This window comes from Canis lupus, chromosome 27, assembly GCF_003254725.2.
Source record: "Canis lupus dingo isolate Sandy chromosome 27, ASM325472v2, whole genome shotgun sequence".
Lineage (NCBI taxonomy): Eukaryota > Metazoa > Chordata > Mammalia > Carnivora > Canidae > Canis > Canis lupus.
The window spans coordinates 27,984,340-28,006,510 of NC_064269.1; the positions used below are offsets into that span (position 1 = coordinate 27,984,340).

General features: G+C 42.5%; 1 non-coding gene across 1 annotated transcript; it reads right to left on the reverse strand.

Moving 5' to 3' along the window:
* Positions 1 to 21,369: 21,369 nt before the first annotated feature.
* On the reverse strand, positions 21,370 to 21,561 carry LOC112665703 (U2 spliceosomal RNA). The gene has a single exon (XR_003140533.3). It is a non-coding gene; the product is annotated as a U2 spliceosomal RNA (small nuclear RNA).
* Positions 21,562 to 22,171: the final 610 nt, after the last annotated feature.

Consider the following 22,171-nt stretch of genomic DNA (forward strand, 5'->3'; position numbering starts at 1 on the left):
GCTTGATAGCTCACTTCTTTTTAGCATTAAATAATATCCCATTGTTTAGAAGTACCATTGTTGACTTATCCACCCACCTACTGAAGAACATCTTGGTTACTTACGAGTTTTGGCAATCATGAATAAAGCCACCATAAATATCCATGTGTGGCTTTTTTATATGGACATAAAATTTCATTTATTTGGGTAAATGTCAAACAGTGTGAGTGTTGGATTGCATGGTAAGAGTATGTTTAGTTTTGTAAGAAACTGCCAAACTATTTTCCAAAGTGATAGTACCATTTTGCATTCCCACCAGGAAGGAATGAGAGCTCCTGTTGCTCCACATGCTTGCCAGCTCCACTACATACTATTTGAGTGGCAAAAATACCTTAAATTTTTTTTCTACATAAATAGATTTATTGGTAAAGTGATGTAAAGCGGTTCAGAGGTAAATTACTTGGGAGTTTCCTTTGTAAGTGAGCCACAAACTTGAATTTCCAAAACTTTGTGAAAATTAGATTTATTTTTTTAAAGATTTTATTTATTTATTCATGAGAGATACAGAGAGAGAGGCAGAGGGAGAAGCAGGCTCCATGCAGGGAGCCTGAGGCGGGACTCAATCCCAGGACCCCGGGATCACAACGTGAGCCAAAGGCAGATACTCAACCACTGAGCCACCCAGGCGTCCCGAAAAATAGATTTAGAAATAAAATGTAGTTTAATTGATTTGGCTCCAACTAGTATGTGAAAATACTTTTTATTCTTATAACAAACATAATGTTGACAGATTAAGAAGGACAAGCAAGGGATCCCTGGGTGGCGCAGCGGTTTGGCGCCTGCCTTTGGCCCAGGGCGCGATCCTGGAGACCCGGGATCGAATCCCGCGTCAGGCTCCCGGTGCATGGAGCCTGCTTCTCCCTCTGCCTATGTCTCTGCCTCTCTCTCTCTCTCTGTATGACTATCATAAATAAAATAAAATAAAATAAAAATTAAAAAAAAAAAAAAAGAAGGACAAGCAAGAACTAGGTTTTGAGTATACCTGTAGATGGAATAATGAAACATTTAAAGGAACATTTTGGGAAGTTTATTAGTCATTGTGGATTAAATGACAATGATTTGTTGGTCTACATCATTTGGGAAAAAATAGGACATTAGGTCGCTAATGTTTGCCTATTTGTAAGATGAGCCCAAGTCATAAGTTATGTCTACAATGCTGTCCTTACTCACTTGAAATGCCCTTTAATATCCTAGCAGGAAAGCTCCTATTCAATTACTTAAGAACATTTAAACTTCATAAATTATGAGCTGTTTGAACAGGTTGATTCAATTAAGCATATAAAAAAAAAACCCATATAGCTATTGTCATAAAATTCCTTAAGATTATGTAAAAGCCACATGATCTTCCTGAGGTAGGACTGAAACACAAGCAGAGCTGTTTTCTTTCTACTGTGTGTTATTAAGTTTAATTGCTTCATTCTCGTGATTGCTTTTGAAAGAGAAGGAATCAATCAAGCTTTCACCAAAAGCGGATGCCATTGCATTATGTATGAGGTTGGCAAGGGAAGAGAGACCTGTGACCTAGAAGGAAATCAGGATCTAAAGCACTTACAAATGAGAGGCTCTCATGTGTCCACGTCTCCTTTGTCAAGGGCCATGCTGCCTTTGAACATGAACTTCAACATTATTCACTTCATATAAGTTTCTTGAGTTTTTTCTCTAAGACAGGGCAGTCCCTTGAATGTGAAGATGATGCTACTGATACATGACAAAAATATAAAGACACACTTTCCCCAAGAGTGTTGAAAAGACCCTGTCTACACCGCCTCCTCATAGTCACTTGGGAATTCACAGCATTCCTTTTTGAGATGGCAAAGCAGGATTAAGAGTTGATGATGGAAGAAACTTATCCTCTGAAACTCCTAACTCCTGGGGGCAGGCTCTTAGTCTCATTCGTACTGGCACCCAACAAGCTGAGTGAATTGGCCTAGATTCTTTTTTTTTTTTTTTTCAGCTTGTTTTTTTTTAAAATATTCTCTACACCAAATGTGGGGCTCAAACTCACAGCTCCAAGATCAAGTGTTACATGCTCTACCGACTAAGCCAGCCAGGTGCTCCTGCCATCGATGGAGTTTTAAAACCATGTTAGAACTCATCTTACCTCCAGCATAGTCCAGAGCAGTTTCTTACTTTGAAATCCATCCCATTCAACCTGCCAGCAAGACAGGATACATTAATGTGTCATTTGTCATCTTTGCAGGCACAGTTCAGCAGCCAGCAGAAACTTCAGCTGTGAAAGACAGGATATCTTAGGTGGAGGTGAATCTCTGGAGGAAAAATAAAGAATTTGGTAGAAAAATCATCTTTTATTTTTTAAAAGATTTATTTATTTAAGTGTGCACACGCACACGAGAGAGAGAGAGAGAGAGAGAGAGAGAGAGAGAGAGAGAGGAAGAGAATCTAAAGCAGACTCCCTGCTGAGTGCAGAGCTCCACACAGGGCTCAATGCCATGACTCTGAGATCATGACACGAGCAGAAACCAAGAGCAGAAATCAAAGTTGGAGGCCTCACCGACTGAGCCATCCAGGTATTCTGAGAAAGCATTTTTAAAGGTTTTTTTTTTTTAATTTTTTTAATTTTTATTTATTTATGATAGGCACACAGTGAGAGAGAGAGAGGCAGAGACACAGGCAGAGGGAGAAGCAGGCTCCATGCACCGGGAGCCCGACGTGGGATTCAATCCCGGGTCTCCAGGATCGCGCCCTGGGCCAAAGGCAGGCGCCAAACCGCTGCGCCACCCAGGGATCCCGAGAAAGCATTTTTTAATGGAAATTTCTCTAGAGAAATCACATAGTCTACTGACTTGACCGAGATCTGACTCTAATCTTTACACTTCCATGGAAGCCACATGTCACTAACAAACAACTGAAAATGCATTTTTGTATAAAAGAGGCATCTTTGAAAAAAAAGAAAAAGAGGCATCTTTGCGGGGGGAGGGGGCAGGCACCTGGGTGGCTCAGTGGTTGAGCATCTGCCTTTGGCATCATCCCAGAGTCCTGGGATTGAGTCCCACACCGGGCTCCCCACAGGGAGTCTGCTTCTACCTCTGCCTTTGTCTCTGCCTTTATCTCTCATGAATAAATAAATAAAATCTTAAAAAAAAGGCATTTTTTTCTTAAGTGTCTAGTTCCACCCCCCCCCCTTTTTTTTTTAATATTTATTTGAGAGAGAGAGAGAGAGAGTGCATGGAAGAGGCAGAGGGAGAAGTAGAGCAGGGAACCTGATGTGGGACCTGATTGCAGAATCGACTGAACCACCCAGGTACACACCCCCCTCCATTAATATTTAAAGCACGTGTTTAATGTCAGCTGTCACCAGTGCTTTAACAGATTTTGGTCATCATTTGAGTCCACTTTTTTATGCCAGGTAAGCATGTTGCTAGAACAGAAGGATAGGAGCAAGTGCTGGGTGGGGAGCTCCTCCTGCAATTCCGCTGAAAAATCTATTATTAATATCACATTAACAGCTCAGCATTTGGTTAATCTCTTAATTAGAAGGCACTAGGTGTTAAAGACAAGCTGACCCAAATAAGGTTGGCTGTCAGGTGCTGAATTATCTGCATCCACATGCTACAGAATTTCCCAGTGGTTGCCTCTGCTGGCTCGCGGGGTCTCTGCCAGTAAAGCGAGAAAGGCTTGTATGCTTCTGGTGCCACTCAGAAGGCAAGGGCAAGGGGAAGAATCTGTGGAGTGTGAGAGACTTCAGCAGTGCTGCGGGAGAGCAGTAAGGTTCCAAACAGATACCCTGCCTCTGGGGTCAGATGTCTTACTTGTTTTCTGAAGTCAGTAGAAGCATCAAAACTTGGGAACATGCCCTTTCTCTCTGTCCCATTTTTAGGAAGATGTGGAGGAGGACCTTTATTTTTTATTTTTATTTTTTTTAAATTTTATTTATATATTCATTAGAGACAGAGAGGCAGAGACACAGGCAAAGGGAGAAGCAGTCTCCATGCAGGGAGCCTGATGTGGGACTCGATCCCAGGACCCCAGGATCACACCCAAGCCAAAGGCAGATGTGCAACCCCCGAGCCAGCCAGGCGCCCCTAGAGGAAGACCTTTAGAAAGGATTCATTCTCCTCCTCTCTCTCTCTCTCTCTCTCTTTTAAAAGATTTTATTTATTTATTTTAGGTGAGTGGAGGAGCAGAGGGAGAGGAACTAGCAGACTCTGTTGAGTGCGGAGCCAGATGCGGGGCTCGACCTCACAACCCTGAGATCTTGACCTGAGCCAAAACCGAGAAGAGAGTCGGATGCTCAAACAACTGAGCCACCCGGGTGCCCCGCAAGAGTTCTCTTTTGCATGATTTTATATTGAACTGAATAAGTAAACTGAGCAACCAAGTTCCCCACAAAAAACTTGCATGCTACAGTTTGAGTCTTGTGTTACCATCACTTGTAACGAATGATCATGGATCAAGTGGCTTGCCAGGCATCCATTTGTCAGCCACAGTTCTCTAGGTCAGAAGTCCTGGGAGGCTTCAGGCCCAAATCAAGGGATCGGCCGGGCTGTGCTCTGATCTGGAGGCCCCAAGGAAGATTCTCTTTCCAGCTCTCTCAGATTGTTCGCAGAATTCAGGTCCTTGCAGTTGTGGGACAAAGGGCCCCACTTCCTTGCTGGCTGTCAGCCAGGGTCTATACCAGTCTTGGAGGCCCTCTCTCCCTTCAAACCAGCAACTTGTGGCATCCATTCCTTGAGTTGTTGATCCCCCTGCCTTCTCGTGCTTCCTGATGGAGACATCTCTGTGATTTTAAAGGGCCCATTAGGGGGATTAGGTGCATCTGGATAATCCCCTGTTTCCATTTAGTGTAATCTGATCACAGGAGGGATGGCTCATCCCAGTCAGAACTCCAACCCATACTCAGAGGGGAGGGGGTGATCCTGGGGCGAGGTTCATGGCCGGTCCTAGAATTCTCCCTCCCCTAAGTGTCAAAACCTATTCTCTCTCAAAGGATGGTAAAGAGAAGAGACCAGTCAGGCACACCTTGCAGGGCATCAGTCCAGTACCCCCTTTTCAATCTTCTTGCTGTGAGGACTAGAAAAGGCGAGATGGATTATCTTGCCGGCCTAGGTGAAATACTCGACCTGGGGCTGAAGAGGCTGGTGGGTCTCATCTTCCCACTTGCTTGTGTTCCTCTCTTAAAGCCGGGTCAGACTTTCAGAAAGTGAATGTATTTCCTGTTATTCTCTTTCCCCATCTGTGAGATCCCGCATTCCTGCATGTCCCTTGGGGGACAGGGAGAGAATAAAAAATTTTTTAAAGATTTTATTTATTTATTCATGAGACAGAGAGGGAGAGAGAGAGAGAGAAAGGCAGAAACACAGGCAGAGGAAGAAGCAGGCTCCATGCAGGGAGTCCGATGCGGGACTCGATCCTGGGACTCCAGGATCACACCCTGGGCCAAAGGCAGGCGCTCAACTGCTGAGCCACTCAGGCATCCCAAGAATAAAATTTGATTATTAAAAACCAGCAAACATTTATTACATACTTACTCATTCAGCGAAGCTTTACTATGTGCGAAGCACTCTGAGAAGTGCTGGGGATCGAGTGGTGACACGTGCAGCCACTGACCTCCCGAGGGTACTAAACGCAGTGATAGGGAGAAGCTAAAGCTGTGAGGGACATAAAAGAGGAATGTGTCATCCCCAGAGGGATGATGCAATCACAATATTTTTCTAGAGGTAGTGAGGTCTAGGGTGATGCAAGGGTAAGTGGGAATTTCTTAGATGAAGGCGAAGTGTGTGTGAGTGAGTGCTCGGGTGCCCACAGGGAGATTGTCGCCAGTAGAGGGAACAGCATGGCTTTGTGGTCAGCTTGGATCCCCATAGCCCATGAAGCATGAGCAAACCTAAGATTTGAGGTGACAAGGTAGTCAGAGATGTGTGGTAATTAAGTGCACAGACTCTGAAGCCTTTGCCTTTTTTTCTTTTTTGGAGGGAGAGGGTAGAAGAAGGCTGCGGAGAGAGAGAATCTCAAGCCGACTCCACCCAGCCCAGAGCCTGACTTGGGGCTTAATCTCAAAACCCTGAGATCACGACCTGAGCCGTATCAAAATGTGGATGCTTAATTGCCTGAGCCATTCAAGCATCTCACCTTCTGTCTTTTTGAAAAGTCGTGGTAAAATACATGTGACAAAAAAATTACCATTTTAGTTATTTAGAAGTGTTCAATTCAGGACCCTGGGTGGCTCAGTGGTTTGGTGCTGCCTTCAGCCCAGGGCGTGATCCTGGAGTCCAGGGATCGAGTCCCATATCAGGCTCCCTGCATGGAGCCTGCTTCTCCTTCCACCTGTGTCTCTACCTCTCTCTGTGTGTGTCTCTCATAAATAAATAAATAAAATCTTAAAAAAAATAAAGGTGTTCAATTCAGTGGCATTAAATACATCTGCAACTACTTAGTGTGCAAACAACACCACCATTGTTACAAACTTTTTCATCACCCAGATGGAAATCCCTGACCAATTAAGTAGTTGCTTCTTATCTCCCCCTCTCCCCAGCCTATGGCAACTGCTTATCTGCATTCCATTTCTGTGGATTTGCCTATTGTGGACATTTCTTATCAATGGAATCATACAATACATGGCCTTTTGTGTCTGCCTTTTTTTCACATCACTTAATTTTTTTAATGAATTAATTTTTTAAGTAATTTCTACATCCAGAGGGAGAGGGGGCTCAAACTCACAACCCCGAGATCAAGAGTTGTACACTTCACTGACTGAGCCACCAGGTGCCCCACCTCACACAATTGTTTAAGGTTCATCTGTGGTGTAGCACTATTCCATTCCATTTTATGGCTGAATAATATTCCATTGTATGATATATCACAATTTGTTTACCCATTCGCCCACAGATGGATGAATCCAATGATTGTTTCCATCTTTTGGCTTTGTGAATAGTGCTGCCATAAACATTTGTGGACAGGTTCCTCCTCCCCCCGCCCCGGACACCTGTTCTCAATTCTTTTTTTATTTTTATTTTTTAGGATTTTATTTATTTAATCCATGAGACACAGAGAGAGAGAGAGAGACAGAGACAGAGACAGAGACAGAGACACAGGGAGAAGAAGGCTCCATGCAGGAAGCCTGAGCCAAAGGCAGACGCTCAACTGCTAAGCCACCCAGGCGTCCCTGTTCTCAATTCTTTTGGGTATATACCTAGGAATAGAATTATTGGGGCATGTTTCACTTCTTGAGGAATCACCAAACTTTTGCCACAGCGACAGCACCGTTTTACATTCCCACCAACAATACCTGAGGGTTCCAATTGCTCCACAACCCTGTCTTTTTTTTTTTTTTTTTAACCCTGTCTTTTTTGACCCTGGCTATACCACCCACAGTTATTAGACCTTGGCAAGTCCTTAACTTCTCTGTACCTCAGTTCTCTCATCTGTAAAAGGATGAAAACCATGGTGCGTCCTTTGCCAGGTTGCTGTGAGGACTTTTTTTAAAAAAAGATTTTATTTATTTATTTATTTATTTATTTATTTATTCATGAGAGACACAGAGAAAGAGGCAGAGACATAGGGAGAGAGAGAAGCAGGTTCCCTGCAGGGAGCCCCACGCGGGACTCGATCCTAAGACCCCAGGATCACAACCCGAGCCAAAGGCAGATGCTCAACCACTGAGCCACCCAGGTGCTCCTGCTGTGAGGATTACACTTAGTCAATATGTATACATTTTGTTAATATATATATAGGTCAGGGTTTGGCATGAATTGGTTGAACCATGTGAAATTGCCAATTGGCTGCTAATTGGTGTAGAGAAAAGGTAATTTTACGCGACTTAAGCTAATAGCAAGTAGTGTATGGCAGTTTGTTTTAATCAAGTAAGGTCCAGGGAAACATAGTTCATCTTTTGCTTAAGACTAACAGGGCCCTCATTAAAGGGTTTCAAATAGGGCAGTAACATGATGACATACAGCAAATAGATTGAAAGGTTGGTGGGGGAAAATTGGGGGAAAAAAGGAAGTGAAAGGTAACTGCATGCAGTCAGTTTGGAGGTTGGTGCAGGAATCTGGGTGAGCTGTAACAGTGAAACTAAGTGGATATAATCAAGAGAGCTTTAGAAGGTAAAATGGACAGGGAGGGTGTACTGATCAGATGTGAGCGTATACTGACTGCCTCTGTGGATTTTATTTCTGAAATGCAAATACTCTTACTCAAACATCGTTAGTTCGCTCCATCTCCCTTATCCTGTCAGCAGCCCAAAGCACCATCGTCTCTCAAGCAGCCTGCTGTAATGATCTCCTAATCAATTTTCCATATCGATTATTATTTGCATTCCCAGGTTTTTCTCCATTTTTTTCCCAATCCAATTTCCATATTGCAAAGTGTTATTAAGAAAATACTCAAGGGGGCACCTGGGTGGCTCAGGCAGTTGAGCATCTGCCTTTGGCTCAGGTCGTGATCTCAGGGTCCTGGGATTGAGCCCCTGCATCGGTCTCCCTGCTCAGGAGGTTGTCTGCTTCTCCCTCTCCCTCTGTCACTCTTCTTACCTGTGTGCTCTCTCTCAAATAAATAAACAAAATATTAAAAAAGAAAAAAGAAAGTGCATTGGGGTGCCTGAGCGGCTCATTCGGTTGGGTGTCCTACTCTTGATTTTGGTGGGGCTCATGATCTCAGGATGCTGGGATCAAGCCCTGCATTGGGTTCCATGCTCAGCATGAAGTCTGCTTGTCCCTCTCCCTCTGCTCCTCCCCCTACTCATGCTCTGTCTCACTCTCTAAAATAAATAACAACAATTTTAAAGAAGTACTTCAGATATACAGGAAAGAAAAAGAATGACGTACATTCATGCATCTAGCTCATTTATTAAAACTTAAAAATCCATATGTCTATGTCCCTCTTGTAACCCTCCCCAGACATATTCTTTTCTCCCCATTCCATCTGTAATTAAATGTTACAGATAGAGAGGTAACTACCACCCTGATTTTGGTATTTATCATTTTCTCACACCTGAATGCTTTTACATTTACATGTGTTCATATGTGTTTGCATAGATATTTTCTTGAATATTCTATTGCTTCAGGTAGAAGAAATCACATCGTGTGTATTCTTTTGTCACCGTCCCCCACCCCCACCCCACTTACACCCAAATCAGTGTGAAGTCTTCATGCTGAAACATGTTGTCCTACTGCATTGATTTTCAGTGCAGAGAAATCTTAATTGTATTGAGTCTACAGAAATGACAGTTATCTATTCAAAAGGCAAATCCAATCATGTCAATCTCCTGCTTAAAATACCTCAGCAATTTTCTACTGCTCTGAGGCTGAAGACTACAATCAGGCCTGGCTTGATTTCAAGCTCCTTCTAGAGCCAGTGCCTCATCTTAAGCCTCTTGTTTTCCCCTTCTATTTACTAACTCCACTCATTCTTCACATCTCAGCTCAAATTTCCTTCCTTGAGAAAGTCTGCCCCACCATCTCCACCACACCTATAGATCCCTTCCTCTTATATGCTTTCATAACACAGCAATGATTTCTCAGGACGCCTGCATGGCTCAGGCAGTTGAGCGTCTGCTTCTTGATTTAGGCTCAGGTCATGATCTCAGGGTCATGGGATGGAGCCCCATGTCAGACTTCCTGCTCAGTGGGGAGTCTGCTTGAGACTCTCTCTCCCTCTCCATCTGTCCCTGCCTCTGCTCTCTCTCTCTCAAATGAATAAATAATTCTTTTTTTTTTTTTTAATTTTTATTTTTTTATGATAGTCACAGAGAGAGAGAGAGGCAGAGACACAGGCAGAGGGAGAAGCAGGCTCCATGCACCAGGAGTCCGATGTGGGATTCGATCCCGGGTCTCCAGGATCGCGCCCTGGGCCAAAGGCAGGCGCTAAACCGCTGCGCCACCCAGGGATCCCGAATAAGTAATTCTTAAAAAAAAAAAAACAACCAAAACACAGTAATCTTTTCTTTATAGCACCTACCAGAAAAAATAATCATGATTTAATTAATATTAGTCTCTTCCACACCAAACTTCAAACTCATGGAAGCCATACCTATTTTTGCCCATAATTGCATCTCTAAGAGCCATGCAGAGTGCTTGGCACTTAGTAAGTGTTCAATAAAATTCGGCTAAATGAATGAGAAGAGAAATAGGTACTGGAAGTCTTTTCCTGCCTCGTAGGTATATTCTCCCATTTAATTCTACTAAATTAAAACTTATTAAATACTGCCAAAAGAAAAATTTTCCATGATTTGCTAATCTAGTAGGTTTTCATTCAGTGATGCATGAATTTGGGCAGCATCCAATCTAGCAGATAGAAAGGAGCTCTGAAGAGCCCTAGAATTGAGAGATTTTTATAGACCAAAGTAGAAAAGAACAGGAAATTATAATACTAGGCTCTTGCTGATTGGTTAAAGCACGACTACTTTGGGGGTGCCCGGCTGGCTCAGTTGGTGTGGTGGCACATGTGACTCTTGATCTCAGAGTTGTTAGTTCAAGACTCACTTTAGGTGTAGAGATTACTTAAAATAAAACCTTCGGAAGAAAAGAAGCAGGATAATTTTCCTTACATGGAGTAAAGGGAACTTTAGCACTGGGCTAGGTAACTGCTGAGCAGCTGAGCGCTCCTTGGTTGACCTGGGCCTCTCCTCCTGCAGAGCTGAGCATAGAAACTTACTAAGTTTCGCTTTGTCGCTAGAGGGCTTAGCATGAGCAACTCCATCGTGGACCTACTTTGCATTATTTTAACTACACATATTCCAGAATTTAATTTTAGACCATGACGGGGTAGCTGGAACTAGACACACCCTCCCTCTGTGAACAACTAGAAAACTGGACAAATTATTTAAAACAACTCTTTCTGACATTGAACAAACACTGCAGGACCGGGATCCCTGAGGGCAGGAAAACAAATGAGGTGAGTCCTACTCTGCCCCAGGGGGTATTTTTCTGGCTGATGGTGCCAGGAGGGAGATCCTAAGGCAGAGATGGCCCTGGACTCAAAAGAAGGAAAAAGAACAAAGGTCCAAAGAACAGATAAGACAATAGTAAACAAACAGTAAGATGGTGGATTTAAACCATATTGATAATCACATTTAAATGCTGACCATCAGGGACGCCTGGGTGGCTCAGTGGTTGAGCATCTATCTGCCTTTGGCTCAGGGCATGATCCTGGGATCCTCAGATCGAGTCCTGCATCAGGCTCCTAACAGGGAGCCCGCTTCTCCTTCTGCCTATGTCTCTGCCTCTCTCTGTGTGTCTCTCATGAATAAATAAATAAAAGCATTAAAAAAAGATTTTATTTATTTGATACAGAGAGATAGAGAGAGAGAGAGCACAAGCAGAGGAGCAGCAGGCAGAAGGAGAGGGAGAAGCAGGCTACCTGTCCAGCAGAGAGTCCGATGTGGGGCTCCAACCCAGGGCCCTGGGATTATGACCTGAGCAGAAGGCAGGTTTTTTTTTTTTTTTTCTCTCCAATAGAATTAAATTAGAAATTAATTACAAAAGTTATCCTGAAAACCCCTAAATATATGATAATTAAACAACATTCTTTTTCTTTTTTTTTCTTTTTTAAATTTTTTTATTTTTTATTTTATTTTATTTATTTATGATAGGCACACAGTGAGAGAGAGAGAGAGGCAGAGACATAGGCAGAGGGAGAAGCAGGCTCCATGCACCGGGAGCCCGATGTGGGATTCGATCCCGGGTCTCCAGGATCGCGCCCTGGGCCAAAGGCAGGCGCTAAACCGCTGCGCCACCCAGGGATCCCTCTTTTTCTTTTTTTAAATAGGGTCCACACCCAATGTGGGGCTCAAACTCAGGACTCCAAGATCAAGAGTTGCAGGCTCTACCAACTGAGCCAGCCAGACGTTCCAACAGCACACTTTTTCATAAAAGTCAGAGAGGAAGTTGCAAAGGCAATGAGAGAATATTTAGAAATGAAACACAGTATAGCAAACATAATCAACTAAATGGATAAACCTGTAATCAGATTGATTAAAAAAGAGGGACTATACAAATTACCAACATCAGGTATAAAAGAGGGTCATCTCTGAACATACCTGGAGGGCTAATAACGAAGTAACATGAACAATTTTATACCAATCAATGAAATGAGTAAATCTGTTGAGGACATAAGTTACCAAAATTATCTCAAGAAGAAATGGAAAATTTGAAGAGTCTTATATCTATTAATTGCTTATTTTTAAAAGATTTTTTATTTATTCATTTGAGAGAGAGCGTGAGCAAGAGCATGAGCAGGGGGGAGGGCCCAGAAGGGGTGGGAGAAGCTGACTCCCTATTGAGCAGGGAGCATGATGCAGGGCTCCATCCCAGGACCCCTGGGATCATGACCTGAGCTGAAGGCAGATGCTTAGCTGACTGAGCCACCCAGGTACCCCTTCTATCTATTAATTTTTTTTTTTTAAATATTTTTATTTTTTTTTTAAATTTTTATTTATCTATGATAGTCACACAGAGAGAGAGGCAGAGACACAGGCAGAGGGAGAAGCAGGCTCCATGCACCGGGAGCCCGACATGGGATTCGATCCCGGGTCTCCAGGATCGTGCCCTGGGCCAAAGGCAGGCGCTAAACTGCTGCGCCACCCAGGGATCCCCTTCTATCTATTAATTAAATGGAATTTATATGTACATATTTTTCCATAAAGTGAACTTCAGTCTTATATGGATTCACTGGTGAATTCCATCAAACATTTAAGGAAGAAATGAAATACCAATTCTTTCAGAAAATAGAGGAAAGAACCCTTCCAACTCATTTTATGAAATCATTATCCACCAATAATGATAAAGTCATTATAGGAAAAGATTAATGTTTCTCATGAAGGATGGACACAAAAATCCTTAACATTAGCCAATCGAATCCTGAAACAGAAATGCAAAGACACAGATTAGCCAAAACAAACTTGAAAATAAAGAACAAAGATGAGAGGTCTGCACTGATTTGAAGACAGTTATCCAGGCAACATGGGACTCGAGAATCTATATGAAAACAAAAACAAAACTCCCAAAATGATTCTGTTAATCAGCTAAGTTCAAGAAATACGGTTTAGGCAACATGGATAGTCAAGCACATTTTAAGGGTTTTCTTGATTTTTACAATATTTTTAGTAATCTCTATACCCAACATGGGCTTGAACTCACCATCCTGAGATCAAGAGGCTCGTGTTCTTCCAACTGAGCCAGCCAGGTGCCTGAGGCACATTTTAAAATTTGATTTTAAACAGTATATTCTTTGGGTTTCACGGACATTTTACAAAGCTGCTAAGTGAACTCTGTCCTTGAGTGCCCTGGACCTTCGTTATTATTTTAGCCTTCACACTGATCCACCTTCCGGTCCTTGCTCCCTTCTGCCTCCAATCCTCATATTTATATTCTTATTATTGTTTCCAGAGTTTTACCTTCTTTACTTCCTTTTTCTTTTGGATTTCTTCTACTTTTTTTTTTTTTTTTAATTTCTTCTACTTTTGTAAAAGGAGGTAAAGGGACCAGAGTTCCTACATTGTTTCCACAAAGTGTATGTGTTGATACTCCTCTTGGTTCAGTCACAGTAATCTTATGAGAATGGATTACTGTCACTTTGAAAGCAACCACAGACCTGTAAGTTTCCTGGAACGCTGGCCCAGATACTTAAGGTCGAAGCCTAGAGCCTCTTCAGACCTGAGGATTTGGGAACAAGATAGATTCGTGCTATTATCTTTTAAGAATTTGGTTAGTGTTGATTTAAAAATATAACTGCACAATGTCTATACTATGTCTTAAGAGGCGTCCCATCAGCAATCAAACTTTTTTTTTATATAAATTTTTATTTATGATAGTCACAGAGAGAGAGAGAGAGAGAGGCAGAGACACAGGCAGAGGGAGAAGCAGGCTCCATGCACCGGGAGCCCGATGTGGGATTCGATCCTGGGACTCGGGATTCGATCCCGGGACTCCAGGATCGCGCCCTGGGCCAAAGGCAGGCGCCAAACCGCTGCGCCACCCAGGGATCCCCCATCAGCAATCAAATAAACCAAATCACTTGAAACTCCAAGGAGAACCTACCCTTTATGTTGCTGTTCCTGAGATTTCCTTGGAGATGATACACTGTCAAAACCCACTGGACCAATTTACAAATAACTTTCTACTTAGTGTCCTCAGCCATGACTTCTTTTTGGCACACTGATTAGCTTTCCTCTGAATCAGGTTCCTCACGATTTTGATCTGAGCCTGTCCCTGTAGTAATTACCACCTGGCTTCACTGACTAAGCTTTGGTCAGGCAACGGAGGGTGTGCTGGAGTTTGTCCTCTTAGAAGTAAAGTGAAACGTAACAGACCGCAAGTAACAGTATTTTCCAAAACGATTTATTTATGGTTCTTTATACTTGGCTTTGAGTCAATCTTGAGAACGTTTTATGGCTAAGACTTGGAGGTCACTTGGGGGCAGGAGGCCTCCTCAAGGTGCTCTTAACAGACTAGTTTATCTCCTGTTTCAGGTCCAATGAGAACTCGAAAATGGAAATTTATGTTCTGTTCTTTTTATTATTATTATTTTAAAAATCTTTATTTATTTATGATAGTCACAGAGAGAGAGAGAGGCAGAGACACAGGCAGAGGGAGAAGCAGGCTCCATGCACCGGGAGCCCGACGTGGGATTCGATCCCGGGTCTCCAGGATCGCGCCCTGGGCCAAAGGCAGGTGCCAAACCGCTGCGCCACCCAGGGATCCTTATCTTCTGTTCTTTATTCTAAAACTAAGATGTGATTACCTGCCAAAGACATTTCAGAGAATGTAGAATCTTTAAAGAATTTCCAGAATTAACATTACCATGCATATCAGGTTTTTCTGTGAGTATATAGTATCCTTATCTTTTTAGCAGAATGGGATCTTGTGAAACACATCATGCTCTTTTTACTAAATATACAGTGAACAGGATTACTGCACGATAAGTGGCTGCATAGTAGGGGTATTCTCTATTTTATTTAATCAATCCCCTAACAATAACAAACAACAATAACAACAAATCAATTTCGTACAGGTGGACGTGTAGGTCGTGGAGTATTTTTTGCAACTTGGCTCATTTATTTAACATTCACTTCAACTCCCTTTCACTGACTGCCCTGCTCTATTTTAAAAACAGGAAAGATAAACACATGCTTTCCCAGACACCCTTACGGGTCAGGTGGCCATATCATTTGGTTCTGGCCAATGAGATAGAAATGGAAGAGGCTGATACCACCTTCTGGGCTTCCTGCTTTGGACGTGGCCCACTTGAGGTAGTCACTACTCATGGCAGGGCAGGAAGAGGGGAATCGGACTCCCTCGCTGCCCTCCTGCCATGGGCTCCCTGCTGTCTGGTTGCTTATGGCATGAGATGAATTATTGAAAGCATTTATGAAACAAACGTTCAAGTGCCTCTGGATGCTCACGAGACTAGATTATTTCTCTAAAATATTCTCCCAGAAGTAGCATTGCTGGGTCAAAGCGTATGTGTCTTTAATGCTTCGTGTGAAAGCCTTTATCAACTGACACTCTCGACAACCCTATGTGAGTATATCATTTTCCCCCACCCTGCTAACTGTGGATATTATCACTTTTTAAAAAGAATCACAGCTTCATTGAGGTATCTCTGATATACAAAGAAGTGAATGTATTTAATAGGCATAGTTTGATGAGTTTGGACATATGAACACCTGTGAAACCATCATCAATCAAAGTAATAAAGATACCTAATACCTCCCAGTGTCCTTGTGTCCTTGTTTTTTGTGTTTTGCTTTTTTTAGATTTTGTCTGACAGAGAGAGAGAGAGAGAGAGAGAGAAAGAGAGAGAGAGCAAGCGCACACACAGCGAGGGGAGCAGGAGAGGGAGAAGCATGCTCCTCACTAGGCAGGGAGCCCGACAAGGGGCTCGATCTCAGGACTCCAGGATCATGACCTGAGCCAAAGGTGGACATTTTACCAACTGAGTCATCCAGGCGCCCCACATCATGTTTTTTTTGTGTGTGCATGGTAGGAATACCTAACATGAGGTCTACCCTCAAACTTTTTTCCAGCTTTATAGAGATATAATTGACATAAAACACTGTAAGTTTATCTTCTAAATTTTGAAGTGAATAATATCATATTGCATTATCATTTTTTGGGACATGATTTCTGAACTATTGAGTAAAAAAGGATTTTTCATTGTTTTAATTTGTATGTCTTTTATTATCACTTTTAAGGAGCATCTGTCCATGTTTATTGAGTGCTTGTGTCTCTTTTATAAATTTCAAGATACATCAGGGCCTTCCTAGAAGACTTTGCTTCCCTTCTCCTTGTTCTTGGACAATTTCAGGGGATATGGCTAGGGGCCAATTTGTTTGAAATGCTAGCAACTCCCATTAAGTCCCTGTCACTTTCCAGTAGGGTCTTATAGGCATGAGCTCTGTCTCAGGCCTGCTCTTCCAGTTTGCAGATGCCTCTACAACCCCAACACAAGGATCTAGGTGAGATATATTACTTCTTTTTTTATTTTAAATTTAAAAAAATATTTATTTACTTATTTATTTATTTGAGAGAGAGAGAGAGAGGGAAGGAGAGACAGAGAGAAAGAGAGACAGCAAGGGCTAGGATGGACAGAAAATCTGAAGTAGACTCTCCGCTGAGAATGGTGCATAGCACAGGGCTCAATCTCATGACCCTGAGATCAGGACCTGAGCTGAAATCAAGAGTCTGATGCTTTACTGACTGAGCCACCCAGATGCACTAATACATTGCTTCTTAAAAAAAAAAAAAACAAAACTCTGCAGATCTTTGAGCATCAGCTTAGGGCACATATCTAGCAAGTTTCTGGACAGCTTTAGTTGCTACTAAAAATACAAAGGAATGAAATCATTCATTTTCCTGTTAGGTAGAAGTGAACAGACTAAGAGGCAGATAGTAATAATTATAGCCTAATAGCAATTTCTTAAAAGTAATACAAATGTCTGTATATAAATCACACATTTTAAGTAATGTGGAAAATATCATGAATTTTTTCGTGGGTGCTCTCCACTGTGACATGGAATAACATGTCTTTGTTTACCCTTTTTTTAAAAAAAAGATTTTATTTTTAAGTAATCTCTATAGCCAATGTAGGGCTGTAAACCACAACCCTGAGATCAAGAGTCACATGCTCTACCATATGAGCCAGCCGAGTGACCCCAATATCCTTTTTATTTATTTATTTAAAAAAATTTATTTTATTTATTCATGAGAGGCAGAGAGAGAGAGAGAGAGAGGCAGAGACACAGGCAGAGGGAGAAGCAGGCTCCAAGCAGGGAGCCTGAAGCAGGACTCAATCCCGGGTCTCCAGGATCATGCCCTGGGCTGAAGGTGGCGCTAAACCGCTGGGCCACTGGGGCTGCCCCCAATATCCTTTTTTTTTTTTTTAAGATTTTATTTATTTATTTATTCATGAGAGACACACAGAGGAGAGAGAGAGGCAGAGATACAGAGGGAGAAGCAGGCCCCATGCAGGGAGCCTGACGTGGGACTTGATTCCGGGACTCCAGGATCACACCCTGGGCCAAAGGCAGGCGCTAAACCGCTGCCAATATCCTTTTTAAATAAAAAGCATTGCTTTCCAGTTTTGTAACTGTCCTCAATATCTGGATTAACAGAAGACAGCTGGATTTTCACATCTTCTTCTTCACTCAATCAGTTGAAATATCCTAGGTCAGACAGCCTTTGGGAAACTCTACTGTTCACTAACGACAGAATAAAAGTGAAAAAGGCAAATAACATCTTAGTGTTATCAACACAGTTTTGAATTTAAGGATCCCCTGGAAAGATCTTGAAAAACTCACCTGTATGCATTCCCAGCTACACCCAGAACAACTCTTGTGACCTCTGAATCTTCTGGGTTCAGCCAATGGGAGCCCAAGAGAGAACTGAGTGATAAGACAGTGAGTGCATTAGGGCATTGACCCCTATAGGGTTGCCTACATTGAGGCTGGCTTTGACTCTTGAAAAAGAGAGTAAGAGCTTCACTGAAGTTAACTCTCTTCTATGGATTCTAGTTACTTCTCCCCTCATCTCTTTGGGCCTTTGTGTGAAACATCTGAGTTACTGAGGGATCTCTCTTAGTTCTTCTGTTCACCTGTGTAAATAACTTAATTTATCCTAATACTCTGTACCACATATAAATGAAACGAAAATTCAAAACAACACAGAGCCTCATTATATGTCAGGGGTTTCTAAGGGGGGGTCCCTGGAACATCAGGATTTGCATGATCTGGGAACTTGTTAGAATTAGAATTCACATTTTTGGGCCACATTCCAGAGTGACTAAATTAGAAATTCTAGGGATGGGGCCCAGGAATCTGTGTTTTAACAAGCCTCTCAGGTGATTTTAATGTATGCTAAATTGAGACCCGATCTGAAAACACTGCTTAAATAAGGTAGTTAGTAGTGCTCTGGTAAATTTAGAAGCTGTAGTTAGATAAAGTTAGCCCTTAGTTAATAAAAGCTAATGGTAGCAAGCTTTTTACGTGGTGCCAGGCATGTGACATATGTCTTTGTAAAGACTCATTTAGTCTTTACAACAATTCTAGTGTAATAACTATTAGACCAACTTTGGATTTGTGGAAAAAACTAGGCTTAGAGAGTGTAAAGCACTTTGGCAAAGGACATGTAGAAAGTGGCAGAGCTAGGTTCCAATCCAGACAATCTAGTGCCGGAGTGTGAGCTCCTAACTGCTACACAGTGAGGCCCCACAGTCATATCAAGGGGCTGGAGGGATTCGGGTTTCCTAGCAACAGAGTTGGTGGAAGGTCCCTTTAGCCATCCTGCCAACCTAGGATGATTGCTTGCACGTTTCCCAGCACTGGAGCAACGGAGATGAGCCCTTTCTAGAAAAGAGCTAGAATGAGCGAGTCTTCCTCAAGTAGACTGGATAGGCTTTTCTGAATATAACTAACAGAGGATGTAAGGGACTTTCCAGCAACTTTGTGAGGCACTAAGCTTATGAGAAACAGGGCTCTGGGGTTCTATCCTGTACTTACATGTGTTCCCAGGCATGGATTACATGAAATAGTTCTGCTGTATTCCCTCCCGCTTCTGACCCAGTCTTTCGTTTTAGGTTGACTTTTCATTGTCATTTTATTTATTTTTTAAAAGATTTTTATTTATTCATGAGAGACACACAGAGAGAGAGGCAGAGACATAGGCAGAGGGAGAAGCAGGCTCCCTGCAGGGAGCCCAATGTGGGACTCGATCCCCGGACCCGGGATCACGCTCTGAGCTGAAGGCAGACAACGGCTGAGCCACCCAGGCGTCCCTCATTGTCATTTTAAAATAAAAAAAAATAAAAGTTCCATTTCAAAATTTAAAGTTTCTGCTTTTATTTTTTATTTTTAAGATTTTATTTATTCATTCATGAGAGACACAGAGAGAGAGACAGAGAGAGAGGCAAAGACACAGGCAGAGGGAGAAGCAGGCTCCATGCAGGGAGCCCGATGCCGGACTCGATCCTGGGTCTCCAGGATCACGCCCTGGGCTGCAGGCAGCGCTAAACCCGGCTGCCCTAAAGTTTCTGCTTTTATAATACAAACCAAACACTTCAGAGATTTATTTTTAAATGACGGATGTAATCTATTTTTCTGGAATAATTCTGGGAAAACTTTCCACATTACTTTAGCATAATAAAAAAGTTGTTTCTGCGTTCAGTTTATTCTCATACATAGCTCGAAATTGTTCAATAGTGAGTTTCTCTGCCATGCACTAAATCTGTATAAAACCATTCCTTTTTTTTTTTTTAAGATTTATTTATTCATGAGAGACAGAGAGGCAGAGAGAGAAGCAGAGAGAGAAGCAGGCTCCATGCAGGGAGCCCAACATGGGACTTGATCCCGGGTCTCCAGGATCACGCCCTGGGCTAAAGGCAGCGCTAAACCACTGGGCCACCGGGGCTGCTCTATATAAAACCTTTCTGTGGCTAAAGTGACCAAGTATAGAGACGCCTGGGTGGCTCAGCGGTTGAGCATCTGCCTTCGGTTCAGGGTGTGATCCTAGGATCTGGGATCGAGTCCTGCATCAGGCTCTGTGCAAGGAGCCTGCTTCTCCCTCTGTCTGTCTCTGCCTCTCTGTCTTTCATGAATAAATAATCTTAAAAAACAAACAAACAAAGTGACTAGGTGTGTATAAATCAATACACTTATGAATATTTTAATGGCCAAATAGTCTAGGACAGCATTCTTCTTTTTTTTTTTTAATTTTTATTTATTTATGATAGTCCCACAGAGAGAGAGAGAGAGAGAGAGAGAGAGAGAGAGAGAGAGGCAGAGACACAGGCAGAGGGAGAAGCAGGCTCCATGCACCGGGAGCCCGACGTGGGATTCGATCCCGGGTCTCTAGGATCGCACCTTGGGCCAAAGGCAGGCGCTAAACCGCTGCGCCACCCAGGGATCCCGCATTCTTCAAATTAATACACAGAAACATTTCAAGGGTATGTGGGCAAGGACGACTTCAGTGGACTTGGTATCCAGAACTTTACCTTCCACACAAATTCGTGCCTAAAACATATCATCTCTTTGCCTCCTGAGATCAAGGCTCTTTTTTCACATGAGCTCCTTTCTCCTTCATACATGAAAATCCCACTTCTCTGAATCTTACTCTTATACTCAGAGTGTAAAATCCTCCAGGGTGTGAAAAAGGAACTACAATGGCTGAGTAACAAGATCTCACAGAAATGAATGGGATTAGAAATAATTAAAATAATTAAATTTTATGCATCCTAATTTGTTGTGATCAAGTATCATCAGGTAAGTAAAATGGAAATATAAATTCAAGGAGAAAAAGGAATGATGTAAACTTTCCTATTTAAAAAAAAAGCTTGTAGGGATCCCTGGGTGGCGCAGCGGTTTGGCACCTGCTTTTGGCCCGGGGCGTGATCCTAGAGACCCGGGATCGAATCCCACGTCGGGCTCCCGGTGCATGGAGCCTGCTTCTCCCTCTGCCTGTGTCTCTGCCTCTCTCTCTCTCTCTGTGTGTGACTATCATAAATAAAAAACAAAACAAAAGCTTGTAGGGCACTAGGCTGGCTCTGTGGGTAGAGTATGAGACTTTTGATCTTGGGGTGATGAGTTTGAGCCACACATTGGACATTGAGATTACATATAAAGAAAAAAATATTTATTTTATTATTTTTAAAAGGTTTTATTTATTTATGAGAGAGAGAGAGAGGCAGATACAAAGGCAAGGCAGAAGCAGGCTCCTCATGGGAGACTGCCTCATGTGGGACTCAATCCCAGGACCCCGGGATACCACCTGAGCCAAAGGCAGATGCTCAATCACTGAGCCACCTAGGTGTCCCAAAAAAAAAAAAATTTAAAAAAAAGTTGTTTGCATCTTTTAGTTTTTTGAATCTTTGTTTTAGCCCTAGGGGGGTTGCACTGTTTCTGGAGGTACTGCAGTATCAGGAGGTCAATGCATCAAGTGGACAGAACAAGCTCCTGTTTCCATCTCCCTGTTTCTGAAATCCACTTTATATGTTGTCCTTGGGTAGAGGACATATCAGATATTCTGGTGATAACAGAAACTATACTTGATCTTAGCCAAAAGGCCAGGAACGGAGGATTTTTTTTTTTAAAGTACAGCTCTACATTCAAGGTGGGCTTAAAGTCACAAGCTCTATAGACTAAGCCAGTGGGGTGCCCTGGTTTGCATTTAAAAAAAGAAAAGGATAATGAAACAATCAAAACGGTAGTTTCTGTTAGATACAGGAAAAAAAATGATTTAACAGTTTTATCTTACAAAGTCAAATTGACAGTATGCTAAAAATTGCATCATTTCAACTATCTCAATTTTTGAAAAGCTATAGATGTCAAATTTAAAATATGCAAAGGGAAACATAATTTTTAAAATCCTTTTGTGCATATGCAAACAAAGATGTTTGCAGATTGCTTGTATATGATTAGATGTAATCTTTGACCACCAGGGGAATAGGACTGTCTACTTTCTGTAAGTTGGGGGCAGGTGCACATGGGGGACTTGCACATGGTGTCTGAGTAACCAGCCCAACAGGGTACACGTTAAACTTTGGGGCTTGCTTCTGTGCTGGAGGGTGGCATCCATAACCCTTCACCCACTCCTCCACTGCCGACTTGTTAGCCACCCTCCTTACTTCCTGCTCTCCACACACCTCTCCAGTAAGACAGCAGGAGCTGAGAACCGTGAGCTTCAGG